The sequence below is a fragment of the Lactuca virosa genome, chromosome 1 (assembly GCF_052849685.1).
Source record: "Lactuca virosa cultivar CGN04683 chromosome 1, Lactuca_virosa_CGN04683_v6, whole genome shotgun sequence".
Classification (NCBI taxonomy): Eukaryota; Viridiplantae; Streptophyta; class Magnoliopsida; order Asterales; family Asteraceae; genus Lactuca; species Lactuca virosa.
This window is the reverse complement of record NC_136426.1, coordinates 27,951,221-27,966,560: the sequence shown is the minus strand read 5'-3', so window position 1 is coordinate 27,966,560 and position 15,340 is coordinate 27,951,221.

Here is a 15,340-nt window from a genome sequence, read left to right as displayed (position 1 = left end):
CCCAGATAGCTGCATCTAGAGTAGGTGCCTGACGTACCAGCACCGCATACTCCCAGGGAAGTCCCTTTGCATACTTGTCAACTTTTGTCAGCTCGTCTGGGACAAAGCGCAAAGCAAACTCCATTTTGTTCGTGAAGTTGTTGGTGTATTCATCGATGGACATGCTTCCTTTCTTCAAAGTTAGGAATTGGTTCTCTAGCTCGAGCAGGTTTTGGGCTGAGCAGTACTTACGCTTGAATTGCACCAAAAAATCTGCCCAAGTCAATTGCAGGGGCTCATTGGGGCTTAGAGTCTTCCCCAGGGTGTTCCACCAGCGAACAGCGCCTCCTCTGAATTGATGTACTGCAAACGTGGTTTGTAGCTTACCTTTACAACCACATGTCATAAAGGCTAATTCCATCTCCGAGATCCAATCCATGACTCCGATCGGATCTTCCTTCCCAGTGAAAGTCGATGGCTTGCAAGTTAGAAAATCTTTATACTTGCATCCATTCCTCTCGACTCCGTCATCTTGATTGTTCCTCCTAATCACCGGTGGATCAGCTTGACCAATGGTCCTGCTGTCGTTCCCTTCCTCAGACTGCCCGTCATTCAGCTCGGGCTGTTCAATAGGCATCATAAGTTCCTCTTGATTTTGTTGAAGCAAACGTCTGGTTTCCTCCATTTGACGATCCAACATCATTTGGAGCATCTCCTGTACTCCGGCCATCGTGATGGGCTCAGGAGTGGCTACCACAACAGGTATTTGCTCAATCACTGGAGGTTGATTCATGTTTCCGTTTGCGTTCCCGACTCCACTTCGGGTTCTTGCCATTTCGATCTATACACCAATTCAGACGTTCGATGGGTAATGACGAGAATTAAGATAGGAAAGATTTTATTTACGATCGACGTGTAAATCTCCCTATTACTCCGAAAAGTTATATGCCAGTTCTAATACCGTAATTAAACGTTTAGAAATCTGAACACATAAAGTTTCCAGGTCCGGTCGGAAACAAACCATAGATCCGATCATATAATGCATATCATAAATCATTTAGCACATAAAAGCATGTTAGGTATTTTCCCTAAATAAGCTAATGCTTGTGTCTATTCAGGTGTATTACCTAAACTTTATTAGACACACTCCTCACAATCATTGCTTAGAATTCTAAGTTTAAGTCTAGAAATAAATCCATATTCCTAGTTCGCTTAAACTAATGCTCTGATACCAACTGTGACATCCCCATTTTCACGGCCAGAAAAGACCGATTTTGTTTATGCTTTATAAAAATCAGAGTACTTCTTTTAATAAAATGTTGCGGAATTTGTTCCCAGTAAAACATGATAAATACGTTATCAAAGCATTTCCGAATAAATGTATTTTTATTCATTTTTAAAACATTTGGGATGTCATCGTCAATACAGAAACATAAGCATAAACAGAACTTACATTCATTTACACTAGTGATCTACATCTCTTTTCAATCTCTCAGTGTAATGTAACTTCATATCGACAGACACCTGTGATAGAAATAAGTTGGAGTGGGTCAGGTTGGGAAACCTGGTGAGTACATAGGGATTTCAATCCCACAATGTTATATCATATATATAATTTAGAACTCACAAAATATACCATTTCACCATATATATAAGCAACTTTTACCCTACCCCGTTAATCCTTTCAATAAGACTATCCATACTCTCGGACCTTAATTTTTTTACCTCTTACTTAACCCATACTCTCGGATCTAATTTATGCTCTCGGATCAATAATTGTGCTCATTCCATACTCTCGGATTAGGGACAAGTGTCTATGTGTAAATTCATTCTCCCGGATTAACGACGAATAACTATGTCCTATCCATACTCTCGGACTGAGGACGACTGACTATGTCTTAATCCATACTCCCGGACTAAGGACAACTGACTATGTCTTAATCCATACTCCCGGATTAATGACAGTTGGTTATGTCCAATCCATACTCTCGGACTAGGGACAACGACTATGTCTAATCCATGCTCCCGGATCAATGACATATACTAATTTTCTATTCTCTGAGTATAACTCACTCGTACTCATAAGAAAATACCACCCAATATTCCCCATAATTAATTTAGGTTTACTCTTTATCCTAAATCATCATATATAATCAGGTATGTTCTTTCACACGTATTTCAGGCAACATCAAATAACTCGCACATAATCATATATTTAATACTTTAATCAATACTTGTATTAAAATCATGTTCATGAAAGGGCCTATGCACTCACCTGGTAAGGTGGTAACGCGGAACTCGGACAGCGCTTCGTTATCTCAAAACAATTTTCCCTTGACAAAACCTAGTATCAATACCACTAGGGTTTAGTCTAACGTTAACCGCGACTAATTAATAGTCTAGCTATTATTATTATTATATAAGCGTTAAACAACACCCTATATAACTCATAATAATAGCCCAAATAATTATTTTAAGGTCCTAATAATGTTACTATAATTAATTAGAAGCTATATTAAAAATTGCGTAGGCGTAGCTCACTTACAGCGGGTTTCCTTAAAAACCGGGCTTCGCTTGGAGCAGCGTTTCCGAATCGAAAGACCCTTTTTCTCGGGACTCCGGGAGCCTCGGGGATTCCTTCGGGAGCTAGGGGTTTACCTAGGGTTTAGGAGGGGTTTGGGATCCTAGAGAGAGAAAGAAACTAGAGAGAGAAGTGATTTTGGTGCATTTTCTTCGGAACCCTTCGCACCTATTTATAGGCTCAGCACCTTCGGACTACGCTGCGCGTTCAGCAGCACTACGTTGGGTGTAGTTCGGATGAGGGTGCCAACTCGCACCAGCTGGCTCGCACTTGCATCGGAATGGATAAGGTCTGAAGTACGTTGGGCGTACCCGGCCTCGAACGCGGGGCGTAATGGCGACGTGACGTGTCCTTCATCCGAAGGCTATCTGCGATCAGTAATGGACGGCTGGAAATGCGCCACGTCAGCACTTCTATCATCAGCTTCGCAAATTCAAGTGAAATCTTTAAAAATTCATAACTCTCGTGTGCAATCTCCGTTTTTGACGTTCTTTATATCCACGCGTAGGCGGGAACGTACTCTACAACTTTCGTTTAGACTCCGTCGGCTAATTTTGACTTTATTTTAAAAGTTATATTATTAACAGGCCGGGACTGGATTGGTCCGTTAAAAATTCATAACTTCTTCATCCGATGTCCGTTTTCGTCTGTCTTTTTATCGTTACGCTACTATTAACGAGATCTTCGATTCTCGTTTAGGTTGTTTCGGCTAAAAACCGCTCGATCTTATATTCGAATTTCGGGTTGTACACTGCTAAGCCGAAACTTCGAAAAATCATAACTTCCTCATACGAAGTCAGATTTGGGCGTTCTTTTTTTATGGACGCTCTTGGTTTAACGTATTCTACGACTTTCTTTTAGGTCGCTAAGGCTAAAAGTCGCTCTATCGTAAATTCACTATTTACGCTTCCCGGTGTTGTGCCGGTTCCGTCGCGAAACTTCGACGGGTCATAACTTCTTCGTTATAAGTCGGATTTCGGCGTTCTTTATATGTACGGAACCCTTGAGACATATTCTACAACTTGGTTAAGATTATTTATTCTAAATAATATTTTGTCGAAAAGTCATTTTCGACCCCTATTATCTCTAGATTGACTAGCCCGGATCTACGGGCCTTACAAGAGGATACCGTGCAAGGATGAAAAAGGTCAACCCAGTTTCAAAATGGACTGGGTTCCAAAGGCCAACTGATCCCGCTCTGTGTCGGAGCAGCTATGGAGACATATCTTCAGACTTCGGTTTGTTGGTAGTTGTTGTTCCAGGCACATGATAGGAGGCATCTCTCAACTGTACAACATTCAGAACATTGTTTGAGAGTATGTGGCCTTTGCGGGAAAGGAAGAAATGAAGGGATCACACATGGGGTTCGTGCTTAATGACATGAAGAATTTTCGGATCTGTTCTGAGATTATGCGTGCTCTTCTTAGACCTACTGGATGCAAATTCAATCGGTGAATTACGGTTTGAGTTTTTCTTCTCGATACTCCTGAGTTTTTCTTAAGATAATTCGCTTCGAAGACAAATTTTTGTTTTAGGATAGTTTGAATTTGCACATTTACTTTCGTTTCTCTCCTATGCACAAATTTAGGGGGAGAAATAAAAACAAAACAAAAATTTTAAAATTTTAAAAAATCCAAAAACATTAGAAAATCAAAAAATCCAAAAATATTTTTGTTTCCGTTTAGTGTGCTAAATTTTCTTTTAGTTTTGTTTTGTCTTGAAAAGTGAATTCAGTTGTAGATGAGACTCATGGAGACTGAATCGAAAAATTCCAAGCCAAGACTTCATCCGTGAGTGTCAAAGAATTTTCATTCAAAGAAGCAAGAAATGAAGATTATTCTTTCAACATTCAATCATTCCACCCCAGAAGCAAGGTCAAGCTGTAATTGAAGATTATGTGACAGATTGCATTGAAGCCTCCTCAATCAATTTGCTACTATCTTGTACCTGCTGAAGTGATCCTGAAGATTAGTTCTCTCTGATGTTCTCTCAGAAGATTCTCAAGCTGAAAGCGCTATCTTTCAAGAATCTTTTCAAGAAGCCTCCTCACCCACCGTGCGTTCAAAGCCAAATTCTGAAGAAAATCCCAACTGCTCAAGATGAAGTCATTCATAGAAGATTCATATGTTCATCTTGATGCTGTGAAGATATCGAAGATTAAAGCTGAAGCCAAAGCTCCCAATGAAGATTAACAAGAAAAGCCAGCTACTTTTTAGGGGGAGCTTGTTGGGTCAATTAGAAAAGAAAGCTATAAACCAAGGGGGAGATTGTTGGGTCTAAAATATTGGTTTATACTTTACTTTTCTAGGAAAATGTACTTTTATGTCTAGGACCGTAAACAGCTTGGTGTTTACGGCTGTATACGTGTTTACGGCTGTGTTGAACAGGTTTACGGTCGTGAACCTGTTCACGGCCCTTGTATCATATATATATATATATATATATATATATATATATATATATATATATATATATATATATATATATATATATATATATATATATATGGTGAGGAGTGCATGTGGGTAAATAGTTGAGAGGAGCTTAAGTGTGTGTATTCTAAGGTGTGAGAGAACATAGAGAGGAGAGCTTAAGTGTGTGAAACCCAAGGTGTTCTAGAGAGAGAAAGTGAGAGAGAAGAGAGGAGCTTTAGTGTGTGTTAGTGTGTGTGTGAATCTTATATCTGGATCTTAATTCATATCAATTCATACAAGATTCATCATCTTCTTCTTCTTCTTCTCCTTCTTCTTCATTTGATCTGACATCATCCGTTTGATTGGGATTCCGCACCATCAAACGGATCTGATTGATACACAAGCAGATTGGGGACTTACAAAAATGCAAATTGCCGATTTATTAACCAAAGGTCTCAACACAAGTCAGTTTCAGTCTTACTTGGAAAGATGGGTATTATCAATTTAAATGCCCCATCTTGAGTGGGGAGTATTGGATAATGTTTGATAGTTTTGATCCCGTTTTTTATTCTTGGTTTATCCCTTGTATTTAGACTAGTTTGTTATTGTTTTGCTGTAACTATTTATTGGTCTTCAGACCTTTATTGAACGATGAATTAATACCATCAATTTCTAGACTTCCATAGTACCATTTTCTGTCAACAATATTCGAAAACTATGTTGTAAAACTGCCGCATACGCCTAGGGTTGGCAATTCTCGACACGACCCGCGACACGACACGAAATAAATGGGTTTGGGTTGAGTTTTTCAACCCGCCAACCCGCTAACCCATTTATTAAACGAGTCATATATGGGTTTCTCAAAAAATAAACGGGTTGACCCGCCAACCCGTTTATATTTTTTTAATAAAAATATACATATTTTAATTTTAAATGTATTTATGTATCAAGTATTAATATTTAATAAGTATTATATAATATATATATCATTGATTCATAGACCACTTGAATTATCTATGTTTGTATTAATGTTTAGTTTGAATATGTTTGTATTAATGTTTAGCTTGAACATGTTTCTATGAATGTTTTTAACTTTCATTTGGATGTTTAAGAGTTAAATGTCTAAAATTCGGATATGTTTGCATCAACCATCAAGAATTTATTCATGTTTAATTGTCAATTTTATTTATGGAATCTGACCACAAACCCAAATCTAACTCACGAACCCGCCAACATGTGAACCCGTATAAATAAATGGGTTGGCGGGTCATATATGGGTTTATGTTCCAAACCCGCCAACCCGTGACTTGTATATTTAAATGGGTTGTGTTTAGGTTGACATATTTTGATCCGCCAATCCGCCAACCCGCGACACGCCAACCCGAACATGACACGATTGCCAGTCCTACATACGCCTGAACCATTATATAACAAACCATACATAAGATTATCCGGTTAATGATTAACAAAAAAACTATATATTCTGTATGAATATACGATACACGTTATTACAATATAAATATAAATTCTATCATAACAACAATATAGTGTGTATCAAAATTTTTTCTTATATTATATTATCTCTACATGATGCCAAACGAAAAAAAAATGCTTTTGAACTAATATAATCTATAAAATAGTCTTACCTCTTTATTTCCAAAATCTTGCCTAAGCCTATCCAACATTTCATCTTCGTCAAACGTTCCATCATTAGCACAAACATCTTTATGGTCATCCTGATTTTGCATTCCAAACCCACCCGGTTGGAGCTGGAACTTTTGTCAAATTACCATTGGTTACATGTCGGATAAAAGGTAGCCTTTTTGTCTATTGGAACCGTTGAATACTTCATGTTATACACATATGCCAGCTACATCACAAAGGAAAAAAAATCATTATTTCAATAAAAATTAAATACTGCAATTTATACATTTCACTTATATAATAAAACACACTTACTGTTAAGATTAAAATAGGTCCAGTGTAATAGCATGTTTTACCATCCCTTCTCCACATATCCTTTCTATTAACCAAACTGTCGAAAATATACTTACACCAATCAATTTTTGAAAAGTATTTGACAATGACCAACTACTTAACAACATTGATTTGATTAGTGCCTCCCAACATTGATTCAACAAAAGTGTTAACGAACAATGTAAGGAAATTGAGCCTAAACATCATATTATCTTGTTTTGTATCAACAATCCTATCTAAATACTCTTCCCCATTAAATTTTTTTTCTTCATATTGATTCTTCAATTCTTGAAGAATCACATTCCCCTTTTCGCAAATTGGCATCAACATCAAGTTATCCCCTTCATTTGGCAAACCCAACATATCATGAACTGTGTCTTTCGTAATATGAATAACAACATTCTATAGCACTAGTCTGCTACTTTGCGGATCGTAGCTATCTAAAAGGTAGTAGTTCAGTAAAACCGGAATACCATTCATATTACATTCAGTAGTGATCCAAATCCCATACGTACAATCACATTTTTCTGTGCAGGGGACATCACTTTTACAGTTGCACTTATCCTTCCAGCTGTCATTCTAGTCGGAAGTCTTCTAAGTCCTGGTGGATACTCTTTATTAACTTTTTTAACCTTCTCATCAAATTTCCTAACATTCTCATTCTCTTTAATTTATTCTTTTCTCTTTTTATTCTTCTTAATACCTTGCCCATTCATACCTTGTACCTTCTCAACATCATCTTTATTTTGTTTCACATTTTTCACAAAATCTGCCTTTTCATATTTCTCTTTGACCTCATCTTCCTTTCCATAATAAATTCATTTAAACCTCTTGACTTCTTTTTTCAGGTGTTTCTCTTACTGAATTTTCCTTTTTTTTACGCTTGTACTAGGAATATCAGTTGTCTCATGTGGGTGTTGTATATGAACTGCTTAATCGCAAAAAAGAAAACATCAATAAATAAAATTAATATAATCAACATTAATATATTATATAACTTCTATCTTCAATACACATTCAACCAAGCATATATAAAAAAATATACTCATGCAAACAAAGTTGAGAGGTTAGAATCTATTTTCATTTACTAGGTTATTTTAATAAGTTATATTTTTTTTTTCTAATAAAATACAGTCTTCCTAACATATTTATAATATTTTGCTCTTCTAACTTGAATTCTTATTCTCATATTACTACATACTAGTATCATATATCCATTATACATTGGAACTATACTCATTCTCATAGAATTATTTTGAATGATTAATCACATAAAAAGAAATCATAAATTAATGAAATGAATACAATCACCATTAACATATTATATAACATCTACATTCACTACACATTAAAAAAAACAACACTTAGAACACAAAATTTAGTCATTCTAATTCTAAAAGAACCAAACAAGAAAAATTTATTACTTATTCTAAACGAATACATAATATTCTAACAAAATTTGCACCCTTTATAATACTTACAACATAAACAATTAGAATATAATTCAACAATTATGTTAACTTTTACATTCTGATAGAATTTACTCTTAATAACATACTAATCTTTCTCAATTTGACAAATAAAAACTTACACTTTAAACAAACCCATTTTTGAACTTTATTGTACCTATAATTTGTTTGGTAGAATTCATATTTTGCTTTCGATTTAAGATACCAAACAACACTAAGAAACTATTATATCATAGATCTTTCATACATTCCATCAGAATTATCCACAAAAATAACACATTGGAACCTCAATGATTCTTGAAGAATACAAAATTGCATTCAATTGCAACCAATAAAAAAAACCCAACAGAACAAGAATCTGATTATTTTATTTCGTGAATATCGACCCAATAATAACCATTCTCGTAGAATATTATTTCCATATGATGGAAAAATAAACAAAAACAATCACAAAAAAACAAATTCACTAAAATATTAGTATTATGTTAAAAAATGGAAAAAAAAAAGGTACCTTGAGGTGGAGAAACGAAATCATGATCATCGAGATTCACCATTGTTTCCTTGGTGTTCTTGAACTTAGACTTGAACGCACTTGACCTTGTACTCCTCGTTCTTCAAGAATACGTTTACCGTATTCTCTTCACATTAATTTCCTGTAGAATGATCGATCTATATATGAAATACATTCACATAATCTTCCGATTCTAATGTTGATTCTACAAAATCATCAACGATTTTTTGCTCCGATACAAATAGTGATGGATTTGGACGTGTGCGACATTTTGGGGATGAGGTAATCGGTTACCAAATTGTTACCAACATTTCTTATTTTGATGGAGGTTCAGATATATAAAATGTGACATCCCCAATTTCACGGCCAGAAAAGACCGATTTGTTTATGCTTTATTTGAAAATCAGAGTATATTTTTAAATAAATATTTTGCGGAATTTGTTCCCAGAAAAACATGATAAATATATTATCAAAGCATTTCCGAATAAATGTATTTTGTTCATATTAAAACTTTAGGATGTCATCGTCAATACTGAAACATAAGCATAAACAGACATTACATTTATTTACACTAGTGATCTACATCTCCTTTAAATCTCTCTCAGTGTAAAGTAGCTTCATATCGACACCTGTGATACAAATAAAGTGAGTGGGTCAGGTTGGGAAACCTGGTGAGTACATAGGGTTTTCAACCCACAATAATAAAGTTATTATGTTTTATCATCAAACAATTAATCCAATTACCCATCCCCATTATCTTCTTCATTTCTTAAGGATCTACCCTAAGAATTATCTACCACTCATTCCTAAGGAATTTTCCTAAGGAATAGGCACGAAGTCCATCGCTGCCCGAGGTTTATACTACAAGCACTAACGAACGTCGATCCACACATACTGATCCTATACATTGATCTTACAAGATATAGCCTAAAGGATCGATATGAACAACAAACTGACGAAGCTGCTTCGGAAATTCCCTATCAGCAAACGAGGATCGATAAAGACATCAAATGAGGGAAATGAATAAGTTTCACCACGAACCTTCGTTCGTAAAAGAAAGAACCACAAGATAATTAAGTCAGGGGTAGTTATCTAGATAACAATGCCTAGTCGTGGTCCGAATATCGTGAGGTATTTTACCCCCAGACTCACCCTATCCAGTATCGAACTTTGCCTAGCAGTGATCTGAATATCGTGAGGTATTTTACCCCCAGACTCACCCTATCCAGCATTGAACTTTGCCTAGCAGTGATCTGAATATCATGAGGTATTTTACCCCCAGACTCACCCTATCCAGCATCATAACCCCAGACATACCTAGTAGTGGTCTATTACCGACACACTTCATTAGGCAGTTTACGAATTTCCCTCAATTACTTCGTGAAAGGAAACGCTGACACATGAAGCTCGTCCGATCACTTCATAAAAGAAACGAAGACTCCAAAGCTCTTCAAAATAAAAAGTATAGGGAAAATACTAATAAAGTACTCCCGTACGCTCCTGTACCCCGACACGTAATAGTGTCAAAAGAAGGACTTTGTACATGATACTTATCGGATGAACACATAGTTCAAAAATACCTGATGAACACATAGTTCAAAAACACATAATGAACACTTAGTTCAAAAATACCTACATGTTACGAGTTTGCTAACGTTCCACTGGACTATCTAGAATAGTCTGTGGTCGTTGTCCGAGGTTTATACTCTGCTAGATGACTAGATCATCTTAAACATCGATACCTCTCATCAATTTTTATTTCATCACACATCATCTAATTCATCTACCTATGTTTTACCCAACATATTTGTAGATATAAAATACATATACATTTTAAATAAATTAAAACATGTATAAAATTGTTCATCCATCATAGATAGCAAGTATACAGATAATATGCACACATAGCACGTAATTTATATAAAATACTTCATATCTATGTGTAAGATGAAAATAATATTCACTCACTTGATAAGACGACGATTGGACAGCACCTCGTCTATTAAAACAATCGTTTCCGATAAAATCGGGATGTTTTCCTAAAAACCGGGCTTCACGCGGGAAGAGTTTCGGCTCGAAAACTCTTTTTCTCGGGATCTTCGGGGCGTCGGGACTTGCTTCAGGTGTCGGGATGATACCGGGACTTCGGGGGTATTTCTCGCAGAGTAGAAGAGAGAAAAGGGGTGAAAGATGAGTAAAGTAGCAACCAAAACCGGTTGTCCCTTGGTTCTTATTTATAGGGTGAAAATTTGAGGTTCGCCTCGTGAATTTGATCCTGATCATATCCTAGGCTTGCCGTGTATCTTCTAGCCTCGAAAGGTGTCATGCAACGAAGTCACCTCGTGAATTTCAATGTTCACCTCGTGAAGGTCTCGAAGTTTGTGCCCCGAACTTTAAAAATTCATATCTTTTGCATACAAACTCCGTTTTAGACGTTCTTTATATCCACGCGTATATGAAATTATGACCTACAACTTTCATTTAGACTCCGTCGGCTAATTTTGACTTCATTTTTATTATTATATTTTTAACAGACCAGGACAGGAAAATCCGTTAAAAATTCATAACTTCTTCATCTAACGTCTGTTTTCTTCTGTCTTTTTACCGTTGTACTACTATTGACGAGACCTTCGATTATCGTTTAGGTTGTGTTGGCTAAAAATCACTCGATCTAAAATTCGAGTTTTTAGATGTCTACTGCTAAGCTGAAACTTAGAAAAATCATAACTTCCTCATACGAAGTCAGATTTGGACGTTCTTTTTATGCACGCTCTCGGTTTAACGAACACTACGACTTTCGTTTAGATTACTAAGGCTAAAAATCATTCTATCGTAAATTCACTATTTACGTCACGTAGTGTCGTGCCGGTTCTGTCGCGAAACTTCGATGAGTCATAACTTCTTCGTTCTAACTCGAATTTCAGCGTTCTTTATATGTACGGAAACCTTGTCACATATACTACAACTTAGTTAAGATTATTTATTCTAAATAATACTCTATCAAAAAGTCATTTTTTGACGCTCATCGTCTCTAAATTGACTAACCCGAATCTGCGGGCGTTACATAAAAATACCCTTCTATAGTCGTTCCCGTATAATGAAATTCAATTAATTAGTTTTTTGATTTAATAAGAAAAGGATAATCAAATTCATAAATTAACACAAATGACTGGATCACAATAATTTCATATATATATATATATATATATATATATATATATATATATATATATATATATATATATATTAGAACACAAAAACAATATTTTTATATTATTATTCTACTATTAGTTTTGTATTTGTGTAGTATTATAGTAAATTTTAATATGAATATTAACGTATAACTATTCATATTATAAAAGATGAATAATATCTTAAAGTTGTATATATAAAATTCATAGTAGAATAATAACATAAAAATAATGTTCTAATGTTTTCGCTTTATTTAGGTACTGTTTGTTTAAAACAAAACCATTTCAGACCACATTTTGTTGCGCGGCGCAACACTTGCCATCTCACATTCGTTTGTTCTTTTGGAAGGCTTCAGACTACAAAACATTTGCATGTGTTCTGCGTAGCGCGGTACTTGATGTAACAAACCGTTATTTCAAACCTATGTAATAATGTAGGTCAATTTGTAGTTCTTTTTAAAATAATAAAGAGAAATTTTAGCATACTGTGTATATTCACATAATTGACCCTCAAAAATAAAGTATTAAACAATCTCTATTGGGATGAACCAAGTGGTAGAGATTGTAAAACGGTTTCCAAAAATATAAAGAACACTAAAATCCGAGTTATAACGAAGAAGTCATGACCAATCGAAGATCCGTGACAAAACCGACAAAACACCGTTCAGTGTAAAAACTGAATTTTCAATAAAAAGGCTTTTCAGCCATAACAATCTAAATGAAAGTTGTAGATTACGTTAAACCGAGAACTTTCATAAAAAGAACATCAAAATCTGACTTCGTATGAGGAAGTTATGATTTTTCTAAGTTTTAGTATAGCAGTATACAGCTAAAAACTCGAAATAAAGATCGAGTGATTTTAGCCGACACAACCAAAACGAGAATTGAAGGTCTCGTCAATAGTAGTGCAACGGTAAAAAGACAGACAAAAACGAACGTCGGATGAAGAAGTTATGAACTTTTAACGGATTTCCTGTCCCGGTCTGTTAAAAATAATAATATTAAAAATAAAATCAAAATTAGCCGATGAAGTCTAAACAAAAGTCGTAGAGTATAATTTTACCTACGCGTGCATTTAAAGAACGTCGAAAACGGAGCTCGTATGCGAAAGTTATGAATTTCGCAAGTTTTTGGGCACAAAAATCGAGAAATGTTAAAAACCGGGAAAATTCGCATGGTGTACCTTCGGCCACGTCACCCTCGCATGCGAGGCTTCTCCGTGTCTGCCTCGTGGCACCTTCTGATTGGACCGAAGTTGTCCGTGTCGCCTTCTAATTGGACCGAAGTTGCGGTCCAATAGCCAGTCGACACCCTCGCAGGAACACGCCCCTCGGACACGCGCCTTCTTCTAATTCGACTGAAGTTCGGTCCAATGGCCATCCGACACACCGAGCCAGCTGTCCGAAGCGAGCCTTCTTCCCTCGCCACCTGTCCGAACACGCGGCAGCTTCTCCCAGCTTCGGATCCGAGGCTTAAGCCTATATAAGGCCTGCGAGACTCTCCGGATTTTACACATTTCTTTCACCATTTTTCATCCTTTTTCACCCCTTTCACTTCCATAAACTTATAAACAACCCCCAAAGCCCCGGTATCATATCTCAAACCCTAAGCAAGCCTCGAAGCCCCGAGATTCCCGAGAAAAACAACTTTCTCCAGTCGAAACTGTGCTCGATTTAAGCCGGTTTTTCGTTAAATAAACTCCTTTCCAGGAAACGAAACGCTATCCAAATCACCACCTATCAAGTAAGTTCATATCCCCGTATTTTCATAATTTCTACTGTTTTAAGGGGGGGGGGGGGGAATACAAGTATAACACAAGAACTTTGTGTTATAAAATCATGATAAAACGACATTAAATCATCAAAAATACTCAAAACATTAAACTCTTTTATAAACTTATATTTTCCCCAAAATTCATATTTGTGTGTGTGTATATATATATATATATATATATATATATATATATATATATATATATATATATATATATATATATATATATATAAATAAGTTTTAAAAGGCTTAGGACTGATAATTCATTCTAGGTCCTTTTCCTTGTTTGGATGTGGGCTTATAGTACCGATTATTTGTCCGAGTGTCGTTTAAATTTTACTTATATATAGAATTGTGTATGTATATAAATATAAAAGTTATTTCATCAGTTCAAATACCTTTGTAACATGTTGAGCAAGGGGTTACATGCAAAAATAGTTAAATACCGATTCAGTAAGTACATTTAAATTATAATAGGTATAATTTATGATACATAAAACAATAATTCATGATTCAAGTATACTAGAATACACTGTTTTACAAGAAACAAGGGTTTTGATTCAAAACAAATCAAGGGTTTACAATTGTCAAATACATGTTCGGAATACTAATTCATGAACATACTGTCAATAATTTATTTCAGAATGATTGGGTGTTCATGACTAATATACATGTAACGTTTATATGCTTTTTATGAGTCATTCAATTCAAGTTGTTTAATTCATTTAGACAACCAAGGTAAAGTCCTGACATTATAACCAGAATCTCCAGCCAGGGGATCGAAACAAGGTGTGTGTAGATCTATATTGGGATTGACAACCCCACACTCAGGCTGCTAGCTACAGTCAGGCATACACGCCAATGAGTGGCAATTGTTATCAACAGTTTAAACGCCCACAAAGCGTTTGTTTCAGGCCATCATGTCTCAGTATGGTTATAATAACTCATTAAAAAGATATTAACAATACGTTAGTGTATAATCAACTAAACGAAAGTACACCTTCAAAGTATCAGTTTACAGAATACAACCTACAATAGTACAATACAGTTTTCAATAACAGCTGGTGAAACCAGGCACACTCTCAGTTACAAGTTTTACAAATACAGAACATTGGTTTACAAATGGAACGGTTTTATGGGAATAAAACTACTTTTCATATACAACAGAAAATATAGGATTTTCTGGAACAATATACATATTCGAGATACCGAAACATCCTTTTAAACATAAATACATATGCACTCACTCAACTTTATGTTGATACTCTCTTTTCAAATTACTTGTACTCTCAGGGAAATAATACACAGGTACTCCCCGAGCTTTTTGAGAAGACGGAGCTATATCTTCTTTTGTATAACTATTTTGGGTTCAATATACAATGACTGAACATATGTAAATACTTACACTTTCTAAATACAATGGTTGTTTGTATTTTGATTACTAT